Here is a 15,471-nt window from a genome sequence, read left to right as displayed (position 1 = left end):
CATGCAGGACTAGGAATGCTGATAGGGGTTGAGAGCTAAGAAGTGGCATTTTGCCATGTTAACAGGTACTTTGACATCAGAATTCATACCTAGTCATCGAGCATTCAGTCTGTCCAGTATAATGCTGTGTTAGTGGTCACTAGACATGCCTGAGGGATCATGTAAAGTTAGACACCCTCTCTCTTATCACAGTGCACTAGACCTGGTCTGTGGTCACATCGGCATGCCTTACAGTACCTTGCCAAGTCAGTGGGCCGTTTGGCATGTCCAGTGACATCATGTCAGTCAGAAAATATGGTGAAATTCCAGGCATACCGTGTCCTTGCTTGGCATGTCCTGCTGAATTAGCTGGCATAGCATAGGATATCACATCATATTTTCAGGGTATCATGTTATGCTAGCAGGCATCTTGTCATTTTATTCAGCACTTTACCATGTTGGACCATCATTTTAGGTCTTAATGTGTTTGAAGCATGTGATGTATCATTGAGCACTTGAGTTGTGAGGTTATCACACAGCATCAGCAGTTATCGTGCACCATCACTGTGCATCCTGGAATATCAAAGACCACCATGCTGGTCAACAGGCACCCTGTCATTTCAGTGAATAGAATACAGTGTCAGTAGGCACTTTTGCATGTTGGGACCATATACCATCGCTTTGGCCACCCTTGCTACTAGGGATTACTATGCTGGATCTGCAAGCACTTTTGTATTTCAGGAAACCATCATGATGGATCAGGTTGCATCTTGGCACTTCTTGATGTGTCAGCTGATATCTTGTCTTGTAGGCTGGCATTATTCCCTATCAGTAGGGGCCTGGTAAGACATAAGAGTTGTGCCTTCTGGGCTGGCTCTTCAGCATGTCAAAAAGTGTACTTTAAGTAGCTGCCTCCACTTGCTCTGTTGCTACATTGGTAGATGGCGAGATATTAGAGTAAACTAGGAGGTTCCCATTAAACGACTGCAGAGGAAACTATGCAAATGGGTTTGCAGGGGAGAGGAAGAGCAGCATGGGCTGTCTACCAGGACACTTAATTTAGGGAATTTGTGTTGATCAAAAGTGTTCATTTGAAGACCGATTTTTCTTTATCCAGTATTGGGGTATCTTTCATAAATTCACATGCCTGAATCATTCCCCGTCGCCGAGGCGGGAGTCCCACGGTAAATATAAAAGTAGTGCCAAGAGTAAATAATAGTAGCAGTCTAAAAGAAAAAGCCTAAGGCCTAAGTCTTAGTAGCCTATCTACATCATTATAGTAAAAAGTACCAAAGATTGGTCCCAGCCAATCAGCTGCTAGCACCCTGTAGAACCTACCCAGGAGAGGCAGTTCTCCTCAGATTTTCACCGCACGTCGTGTATGAAGCTAGCGCCAAGAAACTAATCTAGCGCCAAGAAACTAATCAGTGTTAGCGCGCTTAACAAATGACTTAATAACATAACATAACAAGGGAGACTCCCTGAGCTCTGCTCAGTTTCTTCAGCTATTACTTCTTTTTGGATCATCCAAGGTCATACTTCATTTCTCTGACCCTATTAAGGCAGTAATATGGCAGAGTGGCAGAAAACAAGGTAATAGACTACGAAATATGTCTAACCTTTTGCTCAATAACTCATGTTCTGAGAGATGAGGCTATTATTGGGACTACAGAGACTTTAATCGGTCTCTTCTGATGAGGACAACGAGGATTCCTTCACCTCATAGGAGAGGTCAAAGGGAGAGGTCGCGCCAGGAGCCTCCAGAGGGCGCGCAAAAAAGCCATAAAGACTTACCTTGAGTCTTGATAATGCACTTCTCACAGAGAGAGGCAATTGGAAAAAACTTTCTCAGAGGCTGATCCTACAACTACCTTTTCATCCCTGACACTACATCAGGGAAATCCTCTTAACCTGACATTAAGGAGTCCATAACAAAACTTCATGTCTACTATTACTGCTTCACCAATATTGACCTCATCTACGATGGCCTAGTCTATGACAGCCTCATCTATGATGGTCGTCGACGACGGCCTCATCTACGACGGTCATCGTCGACGGCCTCATCTATGATGTCCGTCTAAGACGGCCTAGTCTATGATGGTCTCACCCATGAATGGCCTCATCTACAATGGCATTGCCTAGGACAGGCTCCTCTCGTAGACAACCTCATCTACAATGATCATCTACGACGGTCGTCTATGACAGCCTTATCAATGAGGCCTCATCTACGTATGGTTATCTATGTATGGCCTCATGTACGAATGGCCTCAACTACAAATGGCCTCATCCACAAATGGCCCCATCTACGAATTGGCTCATCCACGGGTGGCCATCATACGATTGCCTCATCTATGATTGCCTCACCTACGGATGGCCTAACCTATGATTGCCTCATCTATGATGCGATTGTCTATGACAGTTGTCTACGACAGCTCATCATGTACGAATGGCCTCATCATGTACGAATGGCCTCATCATGTACAAATGGCCTCATCATGTACGAATGGCCTCATCATCCACGAATGGCCTCATCATCCACGAATGGCCTCATCCTCCACGAATGACCTCATACATGAATGGCCTTATCCACGGATTGCCATCATAGGACTGCCTCATCTATAATTGCCTATTCTACGGATGGCCTCACCTATGATTGCCTCATCTATAATGGCATTGTCTGTGACGGTCGTCTACGACAGCCTTATCTATGATGGTTGTTCATGACTGTCCTCTATGACGGCCTCGTCTGCAATAACCTCGCCTATATAACCATGTCTACGACAGCAAAGTCTACGATGAGATCGTCTACGATGGCCTCATCTATGACTGCATCCTGTACGTAATTTAATGCAACGGGCAGCAGCTAGATTTCAACTGCCAGTTAGTCGATCAGACAGAATGTTTCCTTCATGATTTCAAGGAAGAGTCCAGGAAGATCACGAGGGTGGTACCTACAAAAGACTACATCTATTCCAGCAGTGCTTCCGAGCATAGAAAAGAAATACTGTGCACCTGCTAACAGCCCATCCTGTCTGATAGGTCACCCTCGGCCAGATTCAGTAATTTCACAGGCCGCCCAACAGCGATCTAAAAATCCCGCCCAACAGTGATCTAAAAATCCCGCAACGCCTATCACCACACCGCCTGACAAGGAAGGACGTCGCCTGGACCTTATAGGCAACAAATTCTCTACCATGGCAGCGGCCTCTATTAGAGCTGCCAATCCTCTAGCCATAATCGCCTGTTATGACCGTCAAATGTGGTCAGACATGGCGAGTCTCATTGACCTCATTCCTGAGGACCGAAGGCAAGAAGCAAGAAAGATTCTTTGGAAGGAGAACGTGCCGCATTGGAAACTATAGATTGCGCCTTGGACATCGTGAACACCAACTTCCGTCAGCTAGCAGGGGCTGCAGTGCTTAGACGCCAGGGATGGCTTAAAGCCACTACTTTCAGACCCGAGGGGGGTCCAGACATGGCCTATGATGGAGTATTTTTGGTTTGGTAAACATATTGATGAGGCCCTCTTAGCTATGAAACCTAACACGGATTAGGCACCCTTCAATACAGGTGTAGATCTTTCAGAGGAGCGAGAGGACGTGGTTTTTTCATCAAGAGGAGGATACCAAAACCAACAGAATAGGCAGTATCAATCTCAGTACAGCCAGACATCATACCGTCAATAGTCTACGACTAGTTTCTCCCGTCAGGGTGTTCGAAAGAGATCACAGTATCAAGGCCGAGACACTAACAGGAAGCAGTGATCTCCACAGGGCGCCAACCATTTTACCCTCCTTACCCGTGGGCCAGAAGATTTCAGCTTTAGTTCACAAGTGGCAGGAAATTACATCAGACCAATGGGTTCTAGACCTAGTAACCAATGGCCACACCCTGGAATGCCCTGTCCATGCGATGGTCAGGGATTTGTGCGTATGCTTTTCCCCCAATACCATTGATTCCAAAGGTGCTCTGCAAGATGAAGTTGGAAGGTTGCCGTCTAATTCTGATTGCACCCCATTGGCCAAGACACTATTGGTTCCAGGAACTTCTACTATTGTCTCAAGACAAGCCCATTTGCCTACTGCCGACGCCTACTATGTTGTCAAGGGACGGAGGCCAAGTGGTTCATCCAGACCCACAGTCACTGCACTTGCACGCATGACTCCTGATTTCTTAGAGTTCAAGGACCTCAACATTTCACAAGACTGTCATGAAATATTGGCCAAATCTCGTGCCCAAAGCACAATCAAGACTTATCACCTCAAATGTAAGTGATTTTGCTGTTGGTGTGAGGCAAATAATATTCACTCAATTCAAGCTCCTGCAGAACAAGTTCTCCATTATCTGCTTTCTCTAGCCAAGTCTGGGCTTACTTTTTCATCGATCAAAGTACATCTTGCTGCTCTTTTTAGATTCAGGAAATGCTCAAAATTCCCTTTTCTCTGCTCTTCTTCAGTTATCAAACAATTTATGAAAGGACGTTTCCGAGCCTTCCCTCCAGTGCGAGCACCCCTCCAGAGTGGGAACTCAACACCGTGCTAGCGCAGTTAATGAAGTGTCCATTTGTGCCTATCCATAAAGCTGATCTCAAATTCCTCACTTGGAAGGTTGCCCATTTACTGGCTCTTACCTCTGCAAGAAGGGTTAGTGAAATCCAAGCTTTCACTATAAAGGAACCCTTTTTACAATTTGCTCGCGACTACGTAACCCTTCGAAAAAATCCCAGGTTCATTCCTAAGGTACAACACAATTTCACTTGAACGAACCGGTAAGATTAAAAACATTCTTTCCGGATCCATCCACTCCAGCTGAAAGAGCATTACAGTCGCCGGATGTTAAACGCTGTTTAAAATTCTACGTATAGAAAACTAAGGATATCAGACGATCCAACCAGCTGTCCGTGGCTTATGGTCAAGCAACTCTTGGGAATGTTGTAACAAAGGCAACAATAGCCAGATGGCTGGCATCTGCTATTCATTTCTGCCATGACAAGACTAACAAACCTTTGCAGAGGAGAGTTAAAGCTCGTTCGACAAGAACAGTATCAACGTCGACAGCTTTGTTTGCTGGAGTAACTCCGGAAAATATGTCGTGCTGCGACATGTAAAAATGTCCACATGTTCACGAAGCATTACTGTCTTCAATCTTCGCATCAAGAAGATGCAGCGGTTGGACAGGCTGTTCTACGCCATCTCTTTCATTAAGATCAGACTCAGGTACTTTTTGCCCTTTAATATATATTATCCCATTCTTTAATATTCATGCAAATGTACAGATTTATAGGTCTGAAAGATTTAAAATATTTGTGTGTGTATGTGTATGTATATATATATATATATATATTCAACAGAACTTCCTCACAAGTAGGAAAGCCGACGCCGTGTCTTGTGCTTCAATAATTCCTTTATTCAGTCAGCTAAAACGTTGAACGCGTTTCGCTTGTCCCGCAAGCTTGTTCACCAACATTTTACATAAAGTTTTGCCGCCATTTTAAGTGCTCAGTGCATACGTTGTGCGTAAAAAACTAAATCATAGACAGTAACAACAGACTCGTAGTTCCATGCAATTTGTAGTTACTACGGAGCTCAGAAAGTTAAATTGTGAATACAATTCATGTTAATGTAAATATTCTTAACACATTGGAACAATTCCGCGATAATAGTTTTTGTATTTGCATAATACATTTCACAAAAAAAGTAAGGCTCATCATTTGAATAGCCTTATATCAATAGAAACAAAAGCAAAACCACTATTGCCCTAGTGGGCCAACATTCAAACCGCAGAATTGTTTTCATAAATAGCTAAACTCAGTACATGATCCTAGTGGATTAAGCCCTAGTGGGCATATACTGATATTACTAAGCTCAATTTCATTCTTTCAAGGCTATTGTTTAAACTAAGTCTGTTGAACATTAATGTGTATATCCGTGAAACTACAAAACTCTACTTACAATGATACATACTAAAAAAATTTTTTGTTTAAAAAAAGTTTGCTAAACGGAGAAGGAAGGAAGTTTACTGTTATTTTATAGATGTGTATGAAAATCTTCTTCTATATTAAGGCCTTCAGGGATCTTAGTATTAAGCCTGATAATATATTTAGATTCCAACCTCCTCAGTTTTTTAACTCGATCCCCACCTCTCTCACTCAGTGGGACTGCATCAATTACATAATACTCAAGTCCTTTGGTATTTCTGTCGTGGAATTGGTCACAATGTCTTGCTACGGGGTAGGATTTATCCCCGTTTTTGATGGCCCTCAAGTGTTGTAAGACACGCTTGTGTACTTGTAGTATTGTGCTCCCAACGTAACGTAGGCCGCATGGACAACGGAGGACATATACAGCAAAATCCGTTTTGCAGGTGTAGTGGCCCTTGATTTTATTTAAAACCGGTGATAGGCCTCCCACAAAGTTGGATGTGTTTTTGCCATGGACACAGGCTTTGCATTTAGCACATTTTATGAAGCCCTCTTTTCTACTAAGCCAGTTTTTAGTTGTTCTCCCTTTCGTTGCAGGGAGCATATTGCTGACCAGAGACTGCTTGAGTGACTTGGCCTTCCTGAAAGTTATCAAAGGCCTACGTCCCACATATTTTTTAAGCACAGGATCATTGGCAATGATATGCCAATGTCTTTGCAAGATTTTTCTAAGACTGCCCTCTTGCATGTTGAAGTTAGTAATCAGCCTGCATTTGCTGTCACTGTCATTATCTGGCATCTCATGTCTGTTTTGGTGACTAAACAGGATTTGTTCTCTCGTTTTCTTACGGGCCTTCCAGATTGCTGTGTCTACCCATTTACTAGGGTAACCTCTAGCTGCAAACCTAGATTTCAAACATTTTAATTCTGTGCTGAGGTCTTCCTTGCTACTGCAATTCCTCATGGCTCTTAAACACTCGCCATAGGGAATACTTCTTACTAGATTGTTTGGATGAAAGCTAGTCGCATGTAGTAGAGTATTCCCATCTGTGGCCTTACGGTAAAGCTTTGTTTCCAACTTTTCTCCTGCAATATAGACAGTTACATCTAAAAAATTGACACTTACTGTACTTAATTCATACGTCAATTTTAAATTGAGATCATTCTCTTGTAACCTATTCACAAAGTCACGTGCACTGTTCTGGGAGCCCTTCCAAACGACAAACAAGTCGTCTATATACCGGCTCCAAAAAACTACATTTTCTTGCCATTCCTTGGGGAACCGAACTTGGACCACCTGCTCCTCCCACCAGCCCATATGCAAATTCGCATAACTGGGGGCGAAGCAGGTGCCCATCGCGGTCCCGCACACTTGATGAAACAATTCTCCATTGAACAGAAAATAATTATTGTCAAGACATGTTTTGGTCATCGACAATAACATCTGAGTATGATGCCAAAGCTGTAACGGCCTGCAACCCAGATAGTGTTTAACGGCGTTCAGCCCATCAGAGTGTCTAATGCTCGTATACAGGGTTGTTGCATCGATAGTCATCAAAACGTAGTCACACTCCCAAGGTATGTCATAGATCTTCCGTAGGAAGTCACCCGTATCTTGTGTATACGACGGGAGTTTACTGACCAAAGGATTAATGAAGGAATCAACATACTTCGAGGTGTTTTCCAGTGCACTGGAAATGGCTGAAATAATCGGCCTTCCTGGGGGGTTCTCAATACTCTTATGTACTTTTGGGATTAAGTAAAAAACTGGTGTCACGGGATTAACGATCTTCAAAAACAACATTTCATCATTGCTGATCAGACCCTGTTTGTACCAGTCTAATAACATACTGTTGTATTTCTCGTGACTAGCTATCATTACTTCCTTGCTGACCCGTACATAGTTGGACTTGTTATTCAGCTGTTTATAGGCTTCTTTGAGATACTGTTCTCTTCCCCACAACACCACGTTACCCCCTTTATCCGCATTACGAACAATACAAGTGTCATTACTCGTCAATTTCTTAACTAGCGCATAGTAATCTTTATCACGCTGAGTGTATGCTTGGTTCTTAAATTTTAATGTGCTGCACAGTTTCTTGACATCATTCACCACCAAATCATTGAACACATCTACAGAGTCCTTGTTGGTCAGGGGCGTAAACTTGGAATTCAGTTTAAATTTAGTTGGTGCCCTCTGTTCTATGTTCAAACTCTCACTCTCAGCCAGATGCAATGCTTTTTGTAGAGTATCAGGCACTTCTTGGCTAGCTTGAGCCTCTTGGCTCAAATCATCATGTAAGTCCGCCATTATTAGCATCAAATTCATGTCGTCTACAGCCAGGTTGCCAGATTGATTTGATATTGAGCTGCCTTGTGCCACTGCTGGTTGATTCGGAGCAATTGCAAAGAATTTCTTCAGCTTGAGTGATCTAGTAAATTTAAAGATATCAACTCTAGTTTGTACATAGTCAATGTTCTCTTTGGGACAGTAGGATAAACCTAACTTGAGGATATCTTGCTCTTTGTCCGATAACGTCATCTCTGTAAGGTTAATGACAGTTGCTACCTTGTTGCATTCTATTTGTTGGATTTCGTTGACTTCTTGCCATTGTTGCTTGCGTTGCTTTGCCCCTTTGCGCCGCCTCTGCCTCTGCCTCTTCCTCTTGGAGGCCTGGCGTTTATTGGAGGGCGCGGGCGTAGGTTGAAGCGCCTCTCCTCGCGTAAAAAATCAAATTCATCAATGACAGAGGGAATCGACATTCCGGTGCTCGGGCCTTCCTCTAGATCGGTATCCAATTCTGAGCTTTGTACACTGCTCAGATCAGATTGCTGGTCACGTGGCCTGCTGCTAGCAACGTTGAGCCTTTGCTTCCGCATATTGTCGAATTTTTTAGCGAACGTATAGATTTGTCCACGTTCATAATCGATTTTGTCACGCCGGAACTTTTGTGCTTTTCTTTCTTTGATCGTGATTTCCAGCTTAGACAACCGATCTTGCATGTCTGTTTTGAATTTCAAGATCATATCTTGATCAGGTTCTTTGTCAAGGATTAGCAGAATTTGTTCAATTTCCTCCAGTATTCTGACACGATCTATTTCAGCATACTTTACAAGAATATGCAACATTCTGCTTGACGCTTCTTGATTATTTTCCGCCCACTCCTTCAGCATATTCGGATTGGGGTCTTCATATGTCGGTGCCACCATGATCCTAAGGCCTCTGGGGACCCTTTTGACTTCTAGATAGCGCTGGAGGGACTTAGCTTCCCACCATTTGGAGAGTTCTGAACGTTTTAATTTTTCCAATCTCTTCAATCTCACTGTTACATCTGTAACTTTCGTAGTATTCATTGGTGCAGACCCTTTCTGAACGGAGGGTGTATCGTCATCGAATATGGAGAGAGCCGCTTCCTCCCTTTCCTTTAGTTCAATAGCTGACATTTTGATAGATTAAAACAACAAGGATAAATCCTGGCACCAAGAACCGCCAAAGTCCTCTGTTCTAAGTGAACAAGAGTAATTCTTCACTCAATGGCTTTCCCCCTTCCCGTCTGAATTCGGCGTCCGCTTACCCCTTCGACGTAGTCAGGTTCCTCGGGTCCTCCGACTCGGAAAAATACTGCTACTGACGCGGAGAAAACTGCAACTTGCTCGATTACACACGGGAAGCCTGCAAGCAATCCCGGATCATCAGACGGGGGGGCGGTGGCTGACAGACTACTCCTCCATTTGCTCAGGTATGCCTATATATATATTCACTTAAAAAACCATAGGTTTCACACATGTTATAGTTAGCTGGACATTTCCCTCGTAAAAAACCAATGAAATTCCCCCGTTATAGTTAGTGCAGGCAACTATAACTCAAGCGACCGCAATCCTCTGCTGATGACGTCAGATATTACATCACTGATTACATATGTGTCTTTCTGAAAAATAAATATTTGTAATATATGTATAGCTAAAGATTAATGGAAGAAGACATGGGTAAATAGGTGTCTAAATACAGTGATGTAATATCTGACGTCATCAGCAGAGGATTGCGGTCGCGTGAGTTATAGTTGCCTGCACTAACTATAACGGGGGAATTTCATTGGTTTTTTACGAGGGGAATGTCCAGCTAACTATAACAAGTGTGAAACCTATGGTTTTTTAAGTGAATTTGCAAGGTTTTTTAAATGCTAATTCCTAACTATAACGTGTGTGAAACCTATGGTTTTTTAAGTGAATATATATATATATATATTCACTGAAAAAACCATAGGTTTCAGGGGTGTTATAGTTAGCTGGACTTGTACAAAACCATTCAAATGCCCCCGTTATAGTTAGTTCAGCTAACTATAACTCGCGCGCCCGCAATGCACTGCTGATGTCGTCACATATTACATCACTCATGACATGGTCAGTGACATCACTCATGACATCACTGATGACATCTCAAATTACATCACTGATGACATCATCCAGTGAATGTGTGTTTTTCTGAAAATTAAATATGTTTTATATATGTATATCTCAAGGTCGATGGAAGAATAAATGGGTATATAAGTGTCTAAATGGATGATTTGTTTTTGAAAAATTGATTGTGTAACTGACTGATTAAGTGTATCATAGTGAATACATGGCTTAGTGAGTAATATTTAAATATGTAAATATCTGTATCAGTCTCTCACTTTGTGTATAAAAGTGGCTGCATGGGTTGGTGAGTAGCTACATGGGTGTCTATATAGGTTATTAGTTGGTTTTTTGAGTATCAGTCTGAGTGTCTGCATGGTTCGGTGGGGGGTATTACGTAGTGCATAGGTGCATGAATGAGTGACTCACTCTTTGTATGTGTTGAAGACAGCATGTTTGCAGGACTGTATGGGTGGATGAGTGTGTGTATGGGTGTTTTAGTGAGTGAATGACTGTCTCAATAGTGTCTTTATGAGTAACTACATCTGTTTTAAACTAGTATATGTGACTATTGGTGTATATAAGTGAGTATATGTGAGAGTGAGATATTGAAAGAGTTCCTGTATGAATAAGTATGTGTTTCTATAAGTGATTGTTTAAAAGACAAAGTATGTGTAAGTTTCCGTAGAAGTAAGTGTGGTGGTGTGTGTATAACTGTATATGCAAATAAATGTATGTTTGATTCTTTATTAGCATGAGTGACTATGTGTGTGAGTAACTCTATGGATGAGTGGCATTGTGTAACAGGATGTATAGGTGTATGAGTACATATGATGAGTGAATACATGTATGAGTGACTGTATAGGACTGTTGGTGAATGAGTGGATGTGTATGTGGATCTTAGAATTACTGAAGAGGTTGTTGTAACTGGTATTGGTATGTCCATTGTTATGAAAAGTTTAGTCTCTATTTTTGAATGTGTGTCTCAAAGGTTATATTAGGGTGAGAGGAGGTCTGCCACTCTATCACAAGGATGATGTCATCAGTGATGTCATCAGTGATGTCATTTGAGATGTCATCAGTGATGTCATGAGTGATGTCACTGACCATGTCATGAGTGATGTAATAGCGTCATCAGCAGTGCATTGCGGGCGCGCGAGTTATAGTTAGCTGAACTAACTATAACGGGGGAATTTCAATGGTTTTGTACAAGTGAAAAGTCCAGCTAACTATAACACCCCTGAAACCTATGGTTTTTTCAGTGAATTTCTGAGGTTTTTTAAATGCTAATTCCCAACTATAACGTGACTGAAACCTATGGTTTTTTCTGTGAATTTCAAAGGTTTTTTAAATGCTAATTTCTAACTATGCCTACAGAGATAGGACATGTGAAGAAAGAAGAAAAAATGCACAGAAAGAAAAAAAAGAAGTGCAGAAAGAAGCAACAGAAGTCCTCAAAGACGAAGAAAAGTGCAGGAAGAAGGATAACGTGCAGAAAGAACAAAAAGAAGAGCAGAAAGAAGCCTTGTTGCAAAATCATCCTGTACCCTCAACTTTTTCAGACGGATACTGGTGGTAACTGAGTCTGACTAACCAGTCCTAGAGCCAGTGCTATGTTAAAAGACACTTAGAATACAGTGAAAACACCTACATACACTAGGGAACATTATGCGTTGGGGTCCCCCTGTGATTAGCATGACCTCCTCTGTAAGCCCCTAGTATATAATAGGGCAGGGGGATTAAAACTACCTCTTAAAACAGGCCACAGGGCGTTTTTGCACACGTTAACTCAGGCCCCGTCCCCTCCCTTCACCACTGTGTAAACACGCCCTGTGTCCGTTTTTAGTTGGGAGATTAAGTTCATTTGAATCCTGAGGGTCCCTAGGGTCCAACTAGCCCACTAGGTACCTCCAGTAAGTGCCACAGAGCTGCGTTGCAGAGAGGTGTAAAAAGTGGCACGGCCTGGACCACCTCTCTGCAATGCAGCTCAGTGGCGCTTAATGGAAGCACTTGGTGGGCTAGTTAGCCCCCAGGGGCCCTCAGTATTGAAGGAAAATTATATCCCCAATTTAAAACGTGCCATAGTGCGTGTTTGCACACGTCACCTCAGGCCCCGTCCCCTGCCTTCACCACTGTGTAAACGCGCCCTGTGGCTGTTCTAAGTTGAGAGATTAAGTCCCCTTGAATCCTAAGGGTCCCTAGGGTCAAACTAGACCACTAGGTACCTCCAGTAAGCGCCACAGAGCTGCGTTGCAGAGAGGTGTAAAAAGGGGCTTGGCCTCAGAACACCTGTCTGCAGCGCAGCTCCCTGGTGCATACTGGAGATGCCTGTTGGGCTAGTTGGCCCTCAGGGACCCTCAGTATTGAAGAGGAATTAATTCCCCAACTTACAACTCGCCAGGGGGCGCGTTTGCAGAGTGCTGCAAGGAGGGGGCGTGGCCTCCGGCACGATGCCAGTCTTTTATTTATTTTAATTTTTTAAGAAGGGGGGCTGTGTGGTTCCCCTTCTTATTCTAATTTATTGGCCCTGATGACCCCATCCCCCAGGGCCTGTCTCCTAATTATATTTTTTTGACCCCAATCCCCAGGGCCGGCCACTGTTTTTTATTATTTAAAAAATATATATATTTATAGACACACCTAGGACATGCTGGACAAACCGTACGTACCTATCACCATGACGATTTGCATGATATTCATTAAAAGGCGACTATGCATACAATGAATCCACGTGGAATGTATTTACACCACTAGTGAAGCTCTGACATGTCTGATGCCCTACCGTGCCTAATCCCGGAAGACACCCTTGTCGTTTATTTATACAAACATGGGTAGCTATTGACGGGCACATTTAATACACATGCACACCAAGCCATTCAAAGGGGATTCGACAAAAATTCGACCAAAACTATGCAAGAAACCCCCCTCACGGTTAATAAAACACAAATCCACTGCCGGATGTGTAATACTTTTTATTTTACTCTCTGGAAAGGGGACGAACATCACTTGAGAGTCACAGCGCGCTCCTGGCAGAGCCCAATGCTGTGTTACACCCACCATTGCCTGCTGAGTGCCACACACCTCTGTGTTGTATTCCACTAGCTAGTGCATATGCTATGACACTCTCTAGCCCATGTGCACTGTAACACCACCCCGTGAATATGTCATGCCACACTTGTCTTCGCACGGGTTATATTGCCCCATCTAACGTGCCTTCCTCGATGCCTATGTTATAACGCACAGTGCTATGCCATACATATTACAATCTGGGATCCATATCTTTGTCACAGTGCATATGCAACGTTACACTCCCCAGCACATATTTTATATTACAACTTTAGAGACTAGTTAGGTTACACAACACTGCCCTGTGCATATTACACTCCAAGGCGCATATTGCATAGCACGCGCTAGTGCCTGTGCTATCTCGCGCTCTCCAATGAATCTGTCATTGCGCACAATGTATTGCATATTATATTTCACGCCCGGTTCATCTTATATCACACTTTTTGGTGCATAGTTTATACCATACACTATATCTAGTTTTCATTTTCAATCGTGCTCTCAGGACTATGTTCTATATAGCACTGTGTTCACCTACCCTTTTCACGGGCATTACATTTTGCGATAGGGGGTGGAGGGTCAGGGGGTGTTTCTGCCAAGTGAGCCCGAAGTCAGTCACAAACGTCCTCTTCTTCCTGAATAAAAGTGAGATTATGCTGCATACTTGTTCATATTTTAAGTAGTTCGCACAGACACACGTTTTAAAAACAATAAAGTTCCTAATACCCGCCTTCTCTGAACAGTTAGCTTGCTGCCCCATCCCCCTCCTCCCTATCCTCTGTTGTGTGAATCCATGGACTAGCCTCCTCCCTCCTGCCATGCATGTTCTGATGTGCTGCCACTGCCCTCAATTTAGTATGATGTACCAGTCCACTCCTCCTGCCCTCCATTGCCCAATTCTATGCCCCATCATTGACCTCCTGCATAAACTCTGTGCTTAGCTTGCTGCCCCTATTCTCCTTCCCCCTGCCCTCCGATGTCTTTATGTATGCCCCTGCTCCATCCTTTTTGCCCACCATGTTCCATGGACCTGCCACTCCTATCTACTTTGAGTGTTCTGTTGAGCTGCCACTCCCCTCCCACCTGCCTAGCATTGTCAGATGACTGTAACCTGTCCCTGCCACCTCCACCCTGCCTGTCCACATGCCATGCCCCTATCCTCTTCCTCCTGTCCTACATGGTCCATTGTACTGCCACACCCTTCTGCCCTCCCTGGTCTGTTGTGCTGCAACTGCACCTCCTGCCTGCCCCGTGCGGTCTGTTGTGAGGCCCCTTCCCCTGAACTTTCTTGTCTGTGCACCTGTCCTGACTCTCCCTTCTATCCTCCATCGTCCTTTGTGCATGCCCCTGCACCCTCCTTCTTGCCCATCATAGCCATTGTGCTACCACTAACCCTCCCACTTGCCATGCATGGTCTTCTGTGCTGCCATGGCCCCTCCCACCTTCCCTGTGTGGTCAGTTAGCTGCCCCATAACCCCTCCCACCTTCCCTCCATGGTCTGTGTGTATGCCATCACAGTCTCACTGTTGCTCTTCATGGTGTCTTGCTTCTAGTGCCCATCCTGCCTGACCTCCATGGCTATATTGCTGCTCCTGCCCTGCCCCCTTGCCCCCAGCCCTCTGTTTACATGTGCAGACCCCTACTCCCTCCTTCCTGGCTTGTCTGTTCCATTGTAATTCCCCTGATCAATCCCTCCTGCCCTTTATGGTCTGTTATGCTGCAGCTTTCTCTCCTGTCTGTCCATTATGGTCCTGCCTCTTGCCCCTCTGTTCTCTGTTGTCCATGTGCATGGTCCTGTCCCCTCCCTCTTGCTTTCTATGGATTGTTGTGCTGCACTCCCGTCCCGCATGCCCTGTGTGGTGTATTGTGCTGCTGCAAACCCTGATGCCTGCCCTGCAGGGTCAGTTTGGTGCACCTCTCCACGTCCCTCCTGTCCTCTGTTATCCAAGTCCATGTCCCTACCCCATTTCCTTCCATGATCCAATGTACCATACTTGCGAACATTTTGAACTTGGTAAGAGGGAGATTTTGAAAAATAACTGGGGTATTGATTTCCCCTTTGAGTTACATTGAAAAAGAGGAGATTGTAGACAGGAGACAGATAAAATAAAGCC

At 43.9% G+C, this 15,471-nt stretch overlaps 1 protein-coding gene across 2 annotated transcripts in view; it reads left to right on the top strand.

Moving 5' to 3' along the window:
• The window catches only part of NFASC (neurofascin), a 1,241,670-nt gene that overhangs the window by 869,820 nt on the left and 356,379 nt on the right, over positions 1-15,471 (top strand). The gene's annotated exons all lie outside the window — the stretch shown is intronic.

This window comes from Triturus cristatus, chromosome 1_1, assembly GCF_964204655.1.
Source record: "Triturus cristatus chromosome 1_1, aTriCri1.1, whole genome shotgun sequence".
Classification (NCBI taxonomy): Eukaryota; Metazoa; Chordata; class Amphibia; order Caudata; family Salamandridae; genus Triturus; species Triturus cristatus.
This window is presented reverse-complemented; position numbering and strand designations above follow the sequence as displayed.